The sequence below is a fragment of the Capra hircus genome, chromosome 4, assembly GCF_001704415.2.
Source record: "Capra hircus breed San Clemente chromosome 4, ASM170441v1, whole genome shotgun sequence".
In the NCBI taxonomy this organism is placed as follows: Eukaryota; Metazoa; Chordata; class Mammalia; order Artiodactyla; family Bovidae; genus Capra; species Capra hircus.
In genome coordinates this window covers 89,445,515-89,462,088 of record NC_030811.1, presented here as the reverse complement: position 1 = coordinate 89,462,088, position 16,574 = coordinate 89,445,515, and the positions used below count along the sequence as shown (strand labels likewise).

Genomic DNA, 16,574 nt, shown 5'->3' with positions numbered 1-16,574 from the left:
GTCTCTTTCTTCTTTTCCCAATTTCCCATCAATTTTCTCTATAATCTTGGGTGGCTGGTCCAATTGATGAAGTGTCCTCTTCTCAGTGGTTCTCACCATGATATCGCAAATAGAATGCCCAGGTGAGATGATTCTTTTCTCCCCTTTATCTCCAATTTCCTAGAATTACTTAAGCTACATGAAATGAGTCTTTTACACAGGACTTTATACAGACCATAGAGAGAAGACTATAACAATACAAATGAAATTAGACTTTAATTCAAATTCTTCTCCTTTCCAATTTAATGAACCATAGAAAATTATTCCCTAAATGATTCCATGTAAATCTCATATTTTAGACATGTGTTAGAAAATTGCAACCCTCTAATATTCACAAATGAACTTCCAGGGGAAAAAATGGCATAACTCAGAAGGATAACTGGAAATCAATCATGTATTATTTCCATTTTTTTAAAAGTGCTCACTAAAGTTAAACTACAATAGTCTATGAGGCTGGGTCTAAATTAAACATTTTAGCATCACTGGACTTAATGAAAATTTTTTAATCAGCTCTTAAAGGACATGTCTTAATGTTCTTCTTGGATTGAATTAAAAAACTTAGGCTACAAGGGGAGAGAGAAATGAAAAGAAAAAGACTGAATCACTTCAACCACCACAGAAGTATGACCTGCTCTATTAAAAACAGGAATCAACAAGAACTACCAAAGGTGTTGATAAGTTAAGACTTCAGCTCACAACACAACTTCTGTCATCTTCAGCCACTGTCCTCTACCCATTCTGGCTGACAAAGTAGAAATGAAGATGTTAAAACGGGTAAGTATACTTAGAAGTCAAAAGTTCCATAAGCAACTAGAGGGTGCATGAGTTAGGAGACTAGAGACTACAATAACAGAGGCTGTGCATAGAGTTCCAATACCTGGGGTGGGGGTCCTTTTAAGTCCCAGCATACCCTTGCATCTCAAGCAAAGCTTCATTAAGGTAAATAAGGACAGAATCCCCCCAGGCTGGATGCTGGCTTAAGAAGGACAAGGCCATCACAAGTTCAGCATAATGCAAGCTGGAGACACGAGCCAAGTACTGACATGGAAGTGCAGGGCAGGGCACCCCAACTCTATCTGCAGACTCTGGTCCCAGTTCAGGCCCAACCAGCCCTCAGGGGTCCAAGGGTCATGCTCCCAAAGTCAGTTACAGCCACAAAGGCCATTTTTAACAGCATCTTCTCCACACAGGCTAGCCAAACCAAAGTCAATGATGTCCTCAAAATTAGATTTTTCCACTGCCTTGTGATATAATAAGAACACAGACAGAGAGGGAAGGTGGCAGAAGTACTTACTGAGCACCACCTTTGTGCTTAAGCCCTTTCCCACACTAGGAACTGTACCCACCTGTTCATACATCTATAGACAAGAGCCCTGAGGGTCAGAGAAATTAGGGAACTCACTTAAGGTCCCAGAACTGGAAAGTTATACAGCCAGGGCTGGAAGAAAATTTTGACTGATGCCAAAGTCACCATTCTACTGTAACAGCTGCATGTTACTAAACAATAAATGTGTTTGTATTGTGTGCTAGAGATTGTACTAATTATTTTACATGCAACACACTGCTTAACTTTGGAAAAACTATGAGGTGTTATTAATCTCATTTTGTAGATGATAAAGCTGGACTTGAAGAGCTTAAGAAGTTCACCCAAGTTCACCCAAGTCAAGCCTGTCTGTCGTTATTTTCCCATACATTTATAACGCAGAATATGCCAATTTAAGAATCACGTGACAAGCAAGCACATATGGCTGCATGAAGATGTCAGAGATAGATGTCTCTGCTAGATCCAGAGGCACTTAACCCTGGATGCAAATTAGAACCATCAGGGAACCTGAAGAAATAATCAGGAGCTCAGGGCCACAGAATTAGAATCTATAGGAGCGCAGCCTGAATGGGTGTTTCCCAAGCTCCTCAGGGTAGCTTGAATGCACTCTGGTTTGAGAAAAACTAAAATAAACAGCAGTTGAACTCGGTGATATGCAGCTCTCATCACCCACCTCCACTATGAAGCTCGGTGCACTCCTCAACCATCTTCTGCCTCACATGCCCACCGGAGATCTAAACACAGCAGAGGTGCAGGCCGTCCAAACAACAGCCCTGGGGTCTGTGTCTGAGCTTCTGACTCTGGTTTGTGTAGAACAAAGAGTCAGTGTTTCCGTAAATCGCACCCTGCACCTGTTCTTGCGGTGTGTGTTTTCTATCCGCCCCATCCCAGACACAGCCCTAAGCCAAGGTGCCTCACGCCTGCAGAGCGGCACCCTACCTACACACCTTCTGAAAGGACATCCCCCTTTAATGGCATCCGTAGCACTAGACTTAATTTACATTTCCCACTATTGAAGGATTCTCTTCTAGTATAAACATGTTTGCCCCGCTTAAAAGCCAAAGGAGAAAATTAAAGTGGGGCTTAGGAATACTTATAAATATTTCACAATCTTGCCTGCCTAGGGAGATAAATCGGCAGGAACCAGCAGCTTCTGGGAAAATATATACAATAGGTATCATGGAAACAAACCCCAGAATGTCATCAACTTGATTTTTTTCATTCCTTGGGAAGGTATCTTTCTTTTCATTGCATGTACAAACAACAGCATAACTGCCTACAGGGTGGGCTTCCTTGGTTAATACAAGCTTTGAAAAGCCTTTAGAGTTTAGGAAGCAGGTCACTAAAGATTTGGGGTCAGCAGTTAAATTGGCAGCTTACTTATCTCCACTGGCCACTGATTTCCCTACCTGCAGTAACACCAACCCCCCAGTCACACCTGGACTCCAAAATGAACCCCTTTCTCAGCAGCCAGTGTGAAGAAGCTCCCACCTGCCCTATCTAGGACTCGAGCACAAAACAATGGAAGTATTATTCTACCAGTAGGATAAATACCCAGGAGTCCAGACTGATCTGAATCACTGAATAAACAAACATGGGGCAGAGGGCACAGTGGGGAAACAGCTCTTCCTTACAGAATTCTTTCAATTACTAAATGCAACGAGAAGAGGCAAAGAATATCACAAGCAGGCAAAGAACACAGTACTAAGTGTTGCAGGCAAGAATCATTAATGGGTGCCAAAATGAGAGACACTAGTATGACTGAGATGTAGGGCATCTGCACAGTTTCAAAGTGTTTCCCCACAAGCTATTAAGGAATAGAGGAAAGAATAGTAACTTTTCAGGGGAGCTTAGCAGATCCATCTTAACTAAGTGATAAAAATGATCTCCAATCATGAGACTTGACATCACTTGCCTGCTATTAATAATATGATACCCTGAGAAAGGCACTTTCAGGGTATTTTTTGTCAAAATGCATACCATAATTTAATGAGAAAGCATCACACAACTCCAAGCTGAGGGATATTCTTCAATATAACTAGCTTGTACTCTGCAAAAATTGTCAAGGTAAGGAAAGACCAAGAAAAACAGAGCATCTATCCTGGATTGGAGGAGAACAAAGGAAACTGACAAGGAAAGACAATCCGATCCTGAGTGCCAGCCTGGAACAAGGATAAGGCCCTTAGCAGGTCAGCTGGCAGGAAGTGAATGAGGTCTATATTTGAGCTACTTGAGTGTCAATGATGGTATTGACAAGCACACTGTGGTTCCATAAAATGTTAACATTTGGGGAAGCTGGGTAATGGTTACAAGGCTTGGTCTGTAATATTTATATGTTTGAGTCTGAAATTATTCCAAAGTGAAATAAAAAACGTTTAAGTAATAGCCTCTTTCCTCCCCACAAACAAAGCCTCAAAAACCATTCAAATATTTAAAATACAGCCTCTATTTCTGTACTAAAAGTTGCTCTCTCCATAACATCATCATCCTGGGCTGCCCAACAGAATGACCCTCCTTGCCCCCTGACCACTCCAGCCTCTGGCACCTTCACACAGATCAGATTAGCCTCCCTAAAACGTCTCCTTACATACTACTTCGTTATTAAAAAGTAAAGCTGATTTTAAAACAGTTTATGCTCTTTATGCACTCACAGACAATATTCTAAGACTTTACCCAAGTGGCCAGTCTCTCAATGTCCACATAATCCTGGCTGCATGTCTCTTCTGCAAACTCCCCACTCTAGCCAGACAGCTGGTCTGATTTTTACTTTGCCAACAGTGTGCAATCTTACCTCCATGCCCAAGCCCTTGCCATGACCTCTGACCTCTGTATATCTTTTTATTTCTACATTCTGCCCTTCCTCCAATCCACACAAATTCTGTGTAAAGCTCACCCAAGCCTTGAGCCTCCTGTGACCAATCTCTTTCACTAAACACTCTCAGTATTTGTCACTGATGTGTCTCCTGGCTCTATCTGCATATGTAGCTCCTATCTCCTCAACCAGCTTTGCAGACCCCCAGAGGGACTTCCACCTTCTGTCAATCTAGGACCTTCTACAGAGTACAGCAGAGGCCGGACAGCCAGTGATGACTTCCTCCTACTGCCATATAACCCAGTGACCCAGACTCCCAGGCCAAAGAATAAGGCAGGATGTCACCCCCTCAAAACCTATGAAACCCACCATCTCTGCCATCCTTCCCAGCTTGCTTTCTCAAGTTGCTCAACTCTGTTGTAAGTGGTAGCATATGAAACACACACACACACAAACACACACACATATATGAAACATATAAACATATACAGAGCATATTTTTAAACACCGAATAATAAATGTGCTTGCTTTAAAACTTAAAGATCCACTTGAATGCCAATTATTTCTTTGCCGTGGAAAAGACTTCAATAAGTTACTTTGTGTGGAGTCTTCAAGAGGTCATTTTTTTTTTCACTTTTCCTTTCCTATACTACTGCCAAGTCAGAACTGTGCAAAAGAAACACACCTTACAATAGGTATCTTCTCTTTGTTAGCTCTGGAAATAAGCCAGTCTCTTTAATGTTCCTTGTTAATTTGTACAAAAGTTTTTGAAAGCTGCAAGAAACAATAAAGGTGACAAGATACAGTCCTCTGGCAAAAGGAAGACTTAGAAACTAGATCGAGTTTTTATTTTTCAATTACTCACCCAAGCCATACAGAGCACCTCAGAAATACAGCGCCAGAAAGGACACAGGCAGGTCTCCAGGCTCCATTCGCAGCCTTCGTCTCAGTGATCCGAGGCAGGAGGGACCAGGGGCCGCGGGCCAAACCCAGCTGCCAGGCTCGGCTCACGGCCTTACCGGGACACAGCTGTGTCCCACGTTCACATCCAGCCTCTGGCCATTTTTCTGACGAAAATATTTTTTACCTGGCCTTCTACAGGAAAAGTTTACCAATCCTGGTCTAAATTATCAAATTTTACAGAATAGGAGGAGCTCTGTAATCTCCCTAGCAATATATTCCAGTAACCAGTTATCAGTAGGAATTCTTTTCATTTTGAACCAAATAATCTTTTGCTGCCATTTAAGATTATTTCCTTCAAAATTGTTTAAGACACATTTCCACCTTCACTGACATATTACATGAACACAAGAAATAGGTCAAAACAATTATTGGCTCTCAAGACTAAAACAAACAAAAGAAAGCAATTAGTTTCACTAACTACTTTTAACTAGGAATTACCAATCTATATGGTAATACAGAATACACCTTGTTTCAAACATTTGAATCTTGCACACAATATCCTCTATGCCTGGAATCCCTTTCTTCTCATCTAAGTTTCCATACAGTTTATGCTGTTTCCATACAGTTTATGGTTGTCTGAGGAGGCCTTATAAAGAGCTGAGAAAAGAAGAGAAGCGAAAGGCAAAGGAGAAAAGGAAAGATATAAGCATCTGAATGCAGAGTTCCAAAGAATAGCAAGGAGAGGCAAGAAAGCCTTCCTAAGTGAACAATGCAAAGAAATAGAGGAAAACAATAGAATGGGGAAGACTAGAGATGTCTTCAAGAAAATTAGAGATATCAAGGGAACATCTCATGCAAAGACAGGCACAATAAAGGACAGAAATGGTATGGACCTAACAGAGGCAGAAGATACTAAGAAGAGGTGGTAAGAATACACAGAAGAACTATCCAAAAAGATCTTCATGACCCAGATAACCACAACTGTGTGATCACTCACCTAGAGCCAGACATTTTTGAGCGCAAAGTCAAGGGGACCATAGGAAGCATCCTTACGAACAAAGCTAGTGGAGCTCTCACTAGCTTATGGAATTCCAGCTGAGCTGTTTCAAATCCTAAAAGAGGATGCTGTCAAAGTGCTGCACTCAATATGTCAGCAAATTTGGAAAGCTCAGCAGTGGCCATAGGACTGGAAAAGGTCAGTTTTCATTCCAATCCCAAAAAAGGCAGTGCCAAGGAATGTTCAAACTACTGTACCATTGCACTCTTTTCACATGCTAACAAAGTAATGCTCAAAATTCTCCAAGCTAGGCTTCAACAGTACATGAACAGAGAACTCTCAGATTCAAGCTGGATTTAGAAAAGGCAGAGGAACCAGAGATCAAATTGCCAACATCCACTGGACCATAGAAAAAGCAAGAGAGTTCCAGAAAAACATCTGCTTCATTGATTATGCTAAAGCCTTTCACTGTGTGGATCACAACAAACGTGGAAAATTCTTCAAGAGATGGGAATACCAGACCACCTTACCTGCCTTCCAAGAAACCTGTATGCATGTTAAGAAGTAACAGATAGAACCAGACATGGAACAACAGACTGGTTCCAAATTGGGAAAGGAGTACATCAAGGCTGCATACTGTCACCTAGCTTATTTAACTTATATGCAGAGTACATCAGGCAAAATGCCAGTCTGGATGAATCACAAGCTGGAATCAAGATTGCTGGGAAAAATATCAATAACCTCAGATAAGCAGAGGACACCACCAAGAACTAAAGAGCCTCTTGATGAAGGTGAAAGAGGAGAGAGAAGAAGCTGGCTTAAAAACTCAACATTCAAAAAACAAAGATCATGGCATCCAGTCCCATCACTTCATGGCAAATAGATGGAGAAACAAGGGAAACAGTGACAGACTTTATTTTCTTGGGCTCCAAAATCACCGCAGATGATGACTGTAGCCATGAAATTAAAAGACGCTTTCTCCTTGGAAGAAAAACTATGATAACCCTAGACTGTATATTAAAAAGCAAAAACATTACATTATTGACAAAGGTCTGTTTAGTCAAAGCTATGGTTTTTCCAGTAGTCATGTATGGAGAGAGCAGGATCATAAAGAGGGCTGAACAATGAAAAATTGATGCTTTTGAACTATGGTGTTGGAGAAAACTCTTGAGAGTCCCTTGGACTGCAAGGACATCAAACTAGTCAATCCTAAAGGAAATCAATTCTGAATATTCACTGGAAGGACTGATGCTGAAGCTCCAATACTTTAGCCACAAGCTAAGAGCCTGAAAAGAACTTGATGCTGGGAAAGACTGAAGGCAAGAGGAGAAGTGGATGACAGAGGACGAGTTGGTTGGATGGCATCACCAACTCAATGGACATGAGTTTGAGCAAACTCAAGGAGATGGTGAAGGACAGGGAAAGCCTAGCATGCTGTAGTCCATGGGGTCACAAAGAGTCAGACAGGACTGAGGGACTGAACAACAGTTTATGTTAAAATGTATTTCCATGCTCAAATCCTCAACCCCTGCCCCGTAAAAATGTCTTGGTTACTTCAAAGCACTTTAGATTCCTGATACTTACATTTGGATTGTCCCTAATTCATTGTAAGGTAAGGTAAAGGTAAAGTAAAGTCGCTCAGTCGTGTCAGACTCTTTGCGACCCCATGGGCTGTAGCCTACCAGGCTCCTCTGTCCATGGGATTTTCCAGGCAATAGTACTGGAGTGGATTGCCATTTCCTTCTCCAGGGGATCTTCCCGACCCAGGGATCGAACCCAGGTCTCCCACATTGTAGACAGACGCTTAACCATCTGAGTCACCAGGGAAGTCCAAGAATCTTAAAATAGAGTCTATGTTCCACTCATATTTACACATGTCAACAGTGTTTAAAATAATTCATTGCATACAATTAATTCTCATTAAATGTCAACAAACAAAGAAACAAAAAAAATCTGGTCTTACTGCTTTAAATCTTTTCCCCTTTTGGAGTTTACGGCTCCTTCTTCTGTGTATTGCTCCTTATTTTCTTAGGATGCTGCCTTGCCTGATGGTTAGGAGCAGAGCTCTGAATTCGCATTGTTTAGATTCAAAGCCCATCTGTACCACTTAAAAGTTCTACATCCGTGGACAAATCATTTAACTTCTTTGTGCCTCTGTTTCCATCTCTTTAAATGGGAGAAATAAAATCTGTTCATAAGGTTGTTGTAAGGATTAAATGGCTTAAAATAGTGGTTGTCAAATTGCTTGCATCAGAATCACCTTATTAAACCAGACTGGTGGGCTCCATTCTAGAGGTTTTGTCTGTCTTAGGTCTGGGGTGAGGTTCTGAATCTGCGTTTCTAACAGATTCCCAGAGGATGATGCTGATAGACTGACTATACTCTGAGAACCACTGATTTATAATATTAAAGAGCTTACAGAGGTGCTCTTCAAGTAATACGTGCTCAACAAGCATTCACTAATTTTTTTTTAAGAGGGAAACTAATGTTTTGTTTTGTTTTTCCTGCACTGGGTGGCCCGCGGGATCGAAACTGAACGCCTTGCGGTGGAAGCACTGGCAGTGAGGAGTCTTCATCCTGGGTCCCCAGGGAAGTCCCAGGAAGCATTCGTTATTACTCTGGGGGCGCTCTGCAAGTGTGATTATCATTATCATGTACATGAATGTGGGTCTCCCTCTCCTCAGTGGTAAACTCACCCAGGGACAGGACTGTATCCTTTCCATCCACAATTCCTAGGACGTGACAGAGTGCCCGTGACAAAGCCCGGCCAGGGCAGCTCTGAGAGAGTTCTCTGCCTCTCGCCCAGGTCCCTCATGGTCAGAAGAGAAAGTCTGTGGGGAGGGAAACTCTCCTACAGGCCAATGCCCAGGCTTGCCACAGCAAGCACCTTTAGGACAAAGGCTGTCTCGTTCATCCACCTGACCCATGTAGGGGAGGTCCTGTTTCTCATACTTGGGAGTCTGGAGGAGTAACTCAGAATCAGTCGACTTTTCTCATGTTCTTGGGACCATGGTCCCTTCCCAAACGGGTACAGAATTTCCGCCGGCTTCTGTCAATGACAACGATGTGCCACCGCCACTGTTCATCTGTGAATGAACTATACCTAGAGTTTTCAAGAGAAGTCTGATCTGGACATTGCGAAGTGAAAATCTAGTAACTCACTTTCAACTTATTGCGTCTCCGGTCACTATGACTGATCTCCCTTAGCGTTCCCAAACCTCTGTTAATAACTCACTTTAGGACTTGAGAGGATTCATATTAACCTTGACGATTTACAGTGTCACATGCACAACTTATAAAATTCACGACATCTGCATTAATGGCAGGGCAATGACTTAGATCCTCCACAATCTGGCAAATCATACAGACTGTGGTGCTGTGATCCTACGTGCGGACTTTCAGAATCACACAAGGTCACTGTTCTGGCTCCCAGAAGGGACTTGAAGCAGCTGGGCACTCCACTGCCTCCTATCTCGTGCAGTTCCAGTTTGAAATATCATTCTCTTGATGGAGATAAGAACAGAAAAAAAAAAAAGAACAGAGACATCTCATCTTGCCATTCGCCACGAGGAGCAGGCCTGTGCCTTCCTCCTCGCCTGGTTCCGATTGCACACAGAACTGTGAGCTTTGTGGCCTTCACCTACTTTGCAAGCCCTTAAAGAGCTGGCACTGGAGTCCCACAGGCTTGTGAAACTTACTTCATCCTGAGTCACGTGTCCTCCCTTCCTCTGGTTCACTTGTCTTCTTTACATCTGTTTGTGCTCTTAGTTGCTTAGTTGTGTCTGACTCTTTGTGACCCCATGGACTAGAGCCCACCAGGCTCCTCTGTCCATGGAATTTCCCAGGCAAGAATACTGGAGTGGGTCACCATGGCCTACACGAGGGGATCTTCCCAACCCAGGGATCGAACCCATGTACCCTGCGTCCCCTGCATGGGCAAGCGGGTTCTTTACCACTGTGCCATCGGGGAAGCCCTCTTTACATCTGAGGGCTACTGAAAGCCCACTTCACAGCCACTTCAGGGTCCGTCACTTCCTCTCCTCTCCCAAAATGTTCTAACAGCCACACTACGGAATCGGAACTTGGTTCCAGTGATGACGCGCTTACCATCAATTCTCTGAGTGTGCTGACACAGCAGATTCCACCACATGCAGGTTCAAAACATGGTCATTTGCTCCCCAGGTTCCCTGTGCATAATGAGCGGAGTCTAATGGGCCTTGCACTGCATCAGCACTGACGAGTTTCCTGCCCTGACTGTACGCTTACTCTTTCAATTCCCTGATGCTCTCCCTCCACTGTGGTGAAGGCAACGGCACCCCACTCCAGTACTCTTGCCTGGAAACTCCCCTGGACGGAGGAGCCTGGTGGGCTGCAGTCCATGCAGTCTCAAAGAGTCAGACACGACTGAGCGACTTTACTTTCACTTTTCACGTTCATGCATTGGAGAAGGAAATGGCAACCCACTCCAGCGCTCTTGCCTGGAGAATCCCAAGGACGGGGGAGCCTGGTGGGCTGCCACATATGGGGTCGCACAGAGTCAGACACGATTGAAGTGACTTAGGAGCAGCAACAGCAGCTCCCTCCACTGAATCCCCTCCTTTCTAGTCTTCCCGCCAAATTATTTCATCTAACCTGTCTGGACATCCTTTCTTCTCTCTAACAAATCATCAGAGTATTTCCTCAAATGGTTTCCCTCCTCTCCCACAACATTCGACTCTAACACAAAGGCCCGTGAGAGTCCCAGTGAACAGAACCGGTGATCCCTTCAGCCAGAAAGAGACACAGAGCACACACCCCACAGCTCACTCGGCAGTCCTGGAGTTCAAGGAGAGCTGGTTCTCTAGTTTTCTTCTAGAAATCCCCCTTTCAGCACAAGAGGCATCAGCAACTTCTAATCAGTTCACTTGGCTCAGAAGGGAACCTTCTAGAAGGCTACTAAAACCACCTGGCAAGTATTTGTCTTTCTCGGGCCCCAGCTCAGCGGCTACTAATCCGAAGTTAACTAGCTCCTTCCTCCACATGGTCTGTGCAGCAGCAGCGGCGGCATCACCCGGGTGCTCCTGGGAGATGCAGAGTCTCAGGGGCCATCCGAGATGCACCCAGTTAGATGAAGCTTAATGAGACCACCAGGTGAATCACATCAAGGTCAAGTCTGAAAAGCATTCATCCACACCACCTAGATACAAAATCCTGCTTCTGTTACAAGTGTTTTCAGACCAAGACATCAACAGTGAAAGTCACTCAGTCGTGTCCGACTCTTTGTGACCCCATGGACTGTATAGTCCATGGAATTCTCTAGACCAGAATACTGGAGTGGGTAGCCTTTCCCTTCTCCAGGGGATCTTCCCAACCCAGGGATCAAACCCAGGTCTCCCACATTGCAGGAGGATTCTTTACCAGCTGAGCCACCAGGGAAGCCCAGACACTAACAGAGGTCCTCCTAAAAAAAGGACTAAATGGGCAAAAAGAGTTTTGAAGACGTCGCTTACTTTATTCTCCCTTCTTAAAGCTGAAAAGTGTCCCTAAGCAAATTAAAAATGTTCAAGAATTCCTGGAGAGCTTCCCTGGTGGCTCAGCGGTAAATGCCGCTCACCACCCAATTCAGGAGACACAGGTTCAATCCCTGATGTGAAAAGATCCCACATATCACACAGCAACTAAGCCCATGCGCTCCAGCTACTGAGCTCCTGTTTCAAGAGTCTGGGAGCCACAGCTACGGAAGCCCGCATGCCCTGGAGCCTGTGCTCTGCAACATTAGAAGGCACAGCGTGAGAAGCCCGAGTTCAGCAGCAAGTGCCCCTGCTTGCCGCAACTAAACAAAAGCCCTCACGCGATGAAGACCTGGCACAGCCAGTAAAAACAAATTTAAAAAGAAAAATTCCTGCAGTAAATAAATTCCATTTCTCAAACACATCTGACCAAGGAATTTTTTCAATTTATCTATTTTTATAGGTATCTGTTGCCATCTAAAGCACATTTATTGGTGTTAACAGAAAACAGTAAATTGAGAAGCCTGTCCCAGAGCTTAAGCACTTCCTCTTAAAGCGCTGCAGTGACTTCTCCAAGCCTCTCCTGCTGGCCCGCTGACTTTTAAGTGCATCTATTAATCAAGGTCAGAAGTGATGTCGCTGCCTACTCTCTTGGCAGGGGAGGTCAAGCAGACAGCAGCCTTGGCCCCAAAGGCGGGACATTATAAGGCCAAGATGAACAAAAGAAAAAGGCCAAATACCAGAGCTACCTAACCATCACCATTCCAAACTTTCTGGACACATCTTGACTCCTCTCTTTACTATTTTTTCACGAAGAGGAAGACATTCAAAAACTGATTTACATGTGCTCTGCTATGTAACATCCAAAACAACTCCAATTTTTTGTGTTCACCCCTCTTCTTGAAGCGTAATTACTGTGAGAGGTGAGAGTACCTCATGAGGGGTTTCATTTTTAGAACTTTCTCAATTTTTAGTTTTAATTAAGTTCATTTTTTTAAACTTCATTTTAAACACCTACAACTGGACTCTTCATACCTGGATAAAATCAGGTAACAAACAATATCTTCTCTAACTTGACAGAGCTGAGATAGTCAATCACAACCCTAACTTTTTAAGAGGCTCCTTTCAAAGTACGTTAACATTGATCAACTGTTTCTAGATGAAAGTTAATAAAGTGCCCCACATTCCAGAAGTAGGTGACTGCAGTTAACTGACATATATGAATGACAAAGGAGGAGACATTTTGTTAGGGTATTTTTTACTACTTGAAAGGGTTTTACAATCCTTGGTTATCTAAAAACTCAACATGCTCTGTGACTCCTCGACCTACACCCCAACAACCCAGGAACCCAGCAAAACATTCTGAAGTCATTAAAAGTATTGTAAAGAACTTGTAATACAGTGAAGTATTTTGGTGAAAAGTTTTTTTAAAAAAGCAAGTAAAACTAAAGAGACATACAAGTTTAACAGCACTTATAAAAAACAAATAGAAAAAAATATATCAAAATGCCAATAGTAATGGTCTTCGTGGGACTGGCTACTGGTAGATTTGTTCTTATCTTTTCAAAATTTCAATTTTTCTGTATTAAATATATTCCTTTTATAATTAAAAAATATAAAACCTCTACTTATATCACCATCCTCCACCTCTAACCCTAAAACAGAAAGGTTACAGAGATGTAAACAGTGATTCTTTACACATACAGGATTAAGAAAATGTCTATGGTCAGAAAGAAATCCAAGCTTAAATTAGCTCTAATATATAGTGTGTTTGGGTTCACGAGAGGGAGATAAATCTCTAGGTAAAGAGCCAAGAAGATATGACAGATTAAAGATTCTACAAGGAGAGATGTTTTCATTTGTTTCCCCTCTTTCTTCTCCATGGAGTCCACTTCACAATCTCCCTGCCTTCCCTGAAGAGACAGGAGGCTGAACAAGACCCATGAAGAGAAAAAACAACAGAAGACAATGAGGTTGCAGTGGGGAGACTGAAACCCACAGAGAGAAGAGACGGGGCAGCCCTTCCATTTCGAAATGACCCTTGGTGGTACAGGATGTAGACCAGGCTCTGCCCAGAGTTCCTATTCTAATAATATCAGTGCTTGGTCAGTGTCTGTTTTGTGGTCAGTTTCCTGAAGTGTTTAGGATCACTTTCTCATGCCATCAACCTCTGAATACTCAGAGCTAACAACATCTACAGGAAATGATGCAAGAAGTAAATACCCCAAAGTCAAATGCCAATAATTTTGAGGTTCACAGTGTTTGAATTTAATTGTCTACACACAGCCAGGTGGCTCAGAGGTTAAAGTGTCTGCCTGCAATGCGGGAGACCTGGGTTCGATCCCTGGGTCGGGAAGATCCCCTGGAGAAGGAAACGGCAACCCACTCCAGGAGAATCCCATGGACGAAGGAACCTGGTGGGCTACAGTCCATGGGGTCGCTAAGAGTCAGACAAGACTGAGTGACCTCACTTTCACTTTTCACTTTCATGCACTGGAGAAGGAAATGGCAACCCACTCCAGTATTCTTGCCTGGAGAATCCCAGGGACGGGAGCCTGGTGGGCTGCCGTCTATGGGGTCGCACAGAGTTGGACACTGATGTGACTTAGCAGTAGCAGTAGCAGCATGAAGCTACATGGTCAATGCAATTTCTAGTAAAATCTAGCTTCCTCCTCTGTCCCAGAGAACAGACACTGTGTTCACTCCTCTCAGGTATGCAAACTGCACATCAATTTTTTAATGAATTGTGATCCTCATGTACAGTACATTGGCTTCATCAGAGACATCAGCAAGAATGTGAGTTTTGGTCCTGACCTCATGGGCTTCCGAGCTCATCACACCCCTTCCTGAGTCCTGGACAACAACTCAACTCTCTTGTTCAATCCAAAACAATGTCAGTACCCAGTCCTCAACATGCGGGCTGGGATGAAATCCTCAACCAGCAAGAGGAAAAGGAGTTCTAAAAGCCTTTACATACATGTTCCATTAACAACTTCCATGCAGAGCTTTCACGGAAGGCAAGGTTAAATCACCAAGAGAGCAGTTTGTAAAGCAGTTGCTAAGACAGAATGAAAACTATCTTACAACTCATATATGGATGGCACATAAAACTGAATTAGACCAAAATCTTTGCAAAAGAACACAAGATTGAAACCTTTCCATTTTTCCTAAGAGATATGCCCCTCTCCAGGGAATGAGTCCCACAGAAGAAAGTATTACTATTTCCACACCATTTTGAGTCTGAAATTTCGCATGTCTCTTGAAATAAAAGGTCATGCGTGCTTTTGGGCTAAGTTGCTTCAGTTGTGTCCATCTCTTTATGACCCTCAGGACTGTGGCCCACCAGGCTCCTCTGTCCATGGGATTCTCCAAGCAAGAATACTGGACTGGGTTGCCCTGCCTCCTCCAAGGGATCTTCTCAACTCAGGGATCGAATGTATGTCTCTTAAGACTCCTGCATTAGCAGGCAGGTTCTTTACTACTAGCGCCACCTGGGAAGCCTAAAATAAAAGATCAAGACTCCTTAAAAAACAATTACAAGAGAAACTGAGTTGACCAAGAACTTTCAAGAAAGGAGTACATTCGGAGAGGGGATAGCAGTGAGCAAGTAACCAAGGATTTCCTTCTATTTCTATTATATATTTCAGAAGCATGAATTAGAAAACACGGGTTGAAGAACAGAAAAACTCAGAATACTAAAACATCATTAAAATCCTAGAGTAAAAGCAGACTTATATTAAAGCTCTTATACCATTCTGACTTCAAACCCATGTATGATTCTGGAGTTTTGATGCATAGTAATGTGAGTGTGCTTAACACTATAGAAATGTCTATTTAAAAGTGGTTAAGATGGGCTTCCCAGATGGCTCAGTGGTATAGAGTCTGCCTGCCAATGCAGGAGACATGGGTTAGATCTTTGACCCGGGAAGATCCCACATCCTGCAGAGCAACTAAGCCCGCCTGTGTGTACTCAGTCGCTCAGTCATGTCTGACTCTGTAGCCCTGTGGACTGTAGGCTGCTAGGCTCCTCTGTCTGCGAAATTTTCCAGGCAAGAATACTGGAGTGGGCTACCGTTTCTTTCTCCAGGGGATCTTCTCAACCCAGGGATGGAACCTGCAGCTCTTGTGACTCCTGCATTGGCACGGGGATTCTTTATCATTGAGCCACCTGGGAAGCCACATGCCTCAACTACTGAGGCCGTGCTCTAGAGCCCAGGAGCCACAGCTCCTGCAGCCCGCTCACCTAGAGCCTGTGCTCCACAACAGAAGCCACCGCAGTGAGAAGCCTGCCCCCACAGCTAGAGAGAGGCCCCCGCTCGCCACAACCAGAGGAAGCCTGTGCAGCAATGGAGACCCAGCACGGCCAAAAATAAATAAAGAAAATTATAGAAACTAAAATGAAACAACAGTTCAGATGGTAAATTTCATATTTCATGTATTTTACGACAGTGTAAAACAAATTTTTTTGAGGGCTTGCCTGGGGGCTCAGTGGTAAAGAACCTGCCTGCCAACGCAGAGGATGCAGGTTTGATCCCTCTCGCGGGAAGACGCCACATGCCAGTGGAGCGACTCAGCCTGAGCCCGTGTTCCAGAGCCTGAGCCCGTGTTCCAGAGCCTGGGCCCGTGTTCCAGAGCCTGGGCCCGTGTTCCAGAGCCTGGGCCCTGCAACAAGAGAAGCGTGCATGCAGAGTAGCACCGGCCCACCGCAACCAGAGAGAAGCCTGCGCAGCAACGAAGACTCAGCACAGTCAAAAACAAACAAAATTTTTTTAAATTTATTTTTAAACCACATTCGATAGGTTTTGAAATTCTAAATTTACTTAAAAATGATCGCCTCCAAAACTAAGTGAATAAACATACAACTAAAGTCATACAAAGCAGCTGAAGGCTCTTCTTGGGCTCTAACTTCGCCTGTAAATTGCCTTGAGCTTGTCAAACCCTTCTTAATTTTAATGAGGTTTTAAATGGCAACATTAGAAATGTAATCGCAAGCAAATGAAGCTTCAGAAC

The 16,574-nt window shown here is 43.6% G+C and overlaps 1 protein-coding gene across 2 annotated transcripts in view; it reads right to left on the bottom strand.

Annotated features, from left to right (window-relative positions):
- RAPGEF5 (Rap guanine nucleotide exchange factor 5) overlaps window positions 1–16,574 on the bottom strand; it is a 233,107-nt gene that overhangs the window by 194,208 nt on the left and 22,325 nt on the right. The gene's annotated exons all lie outside the window — the stretch shown is intronic.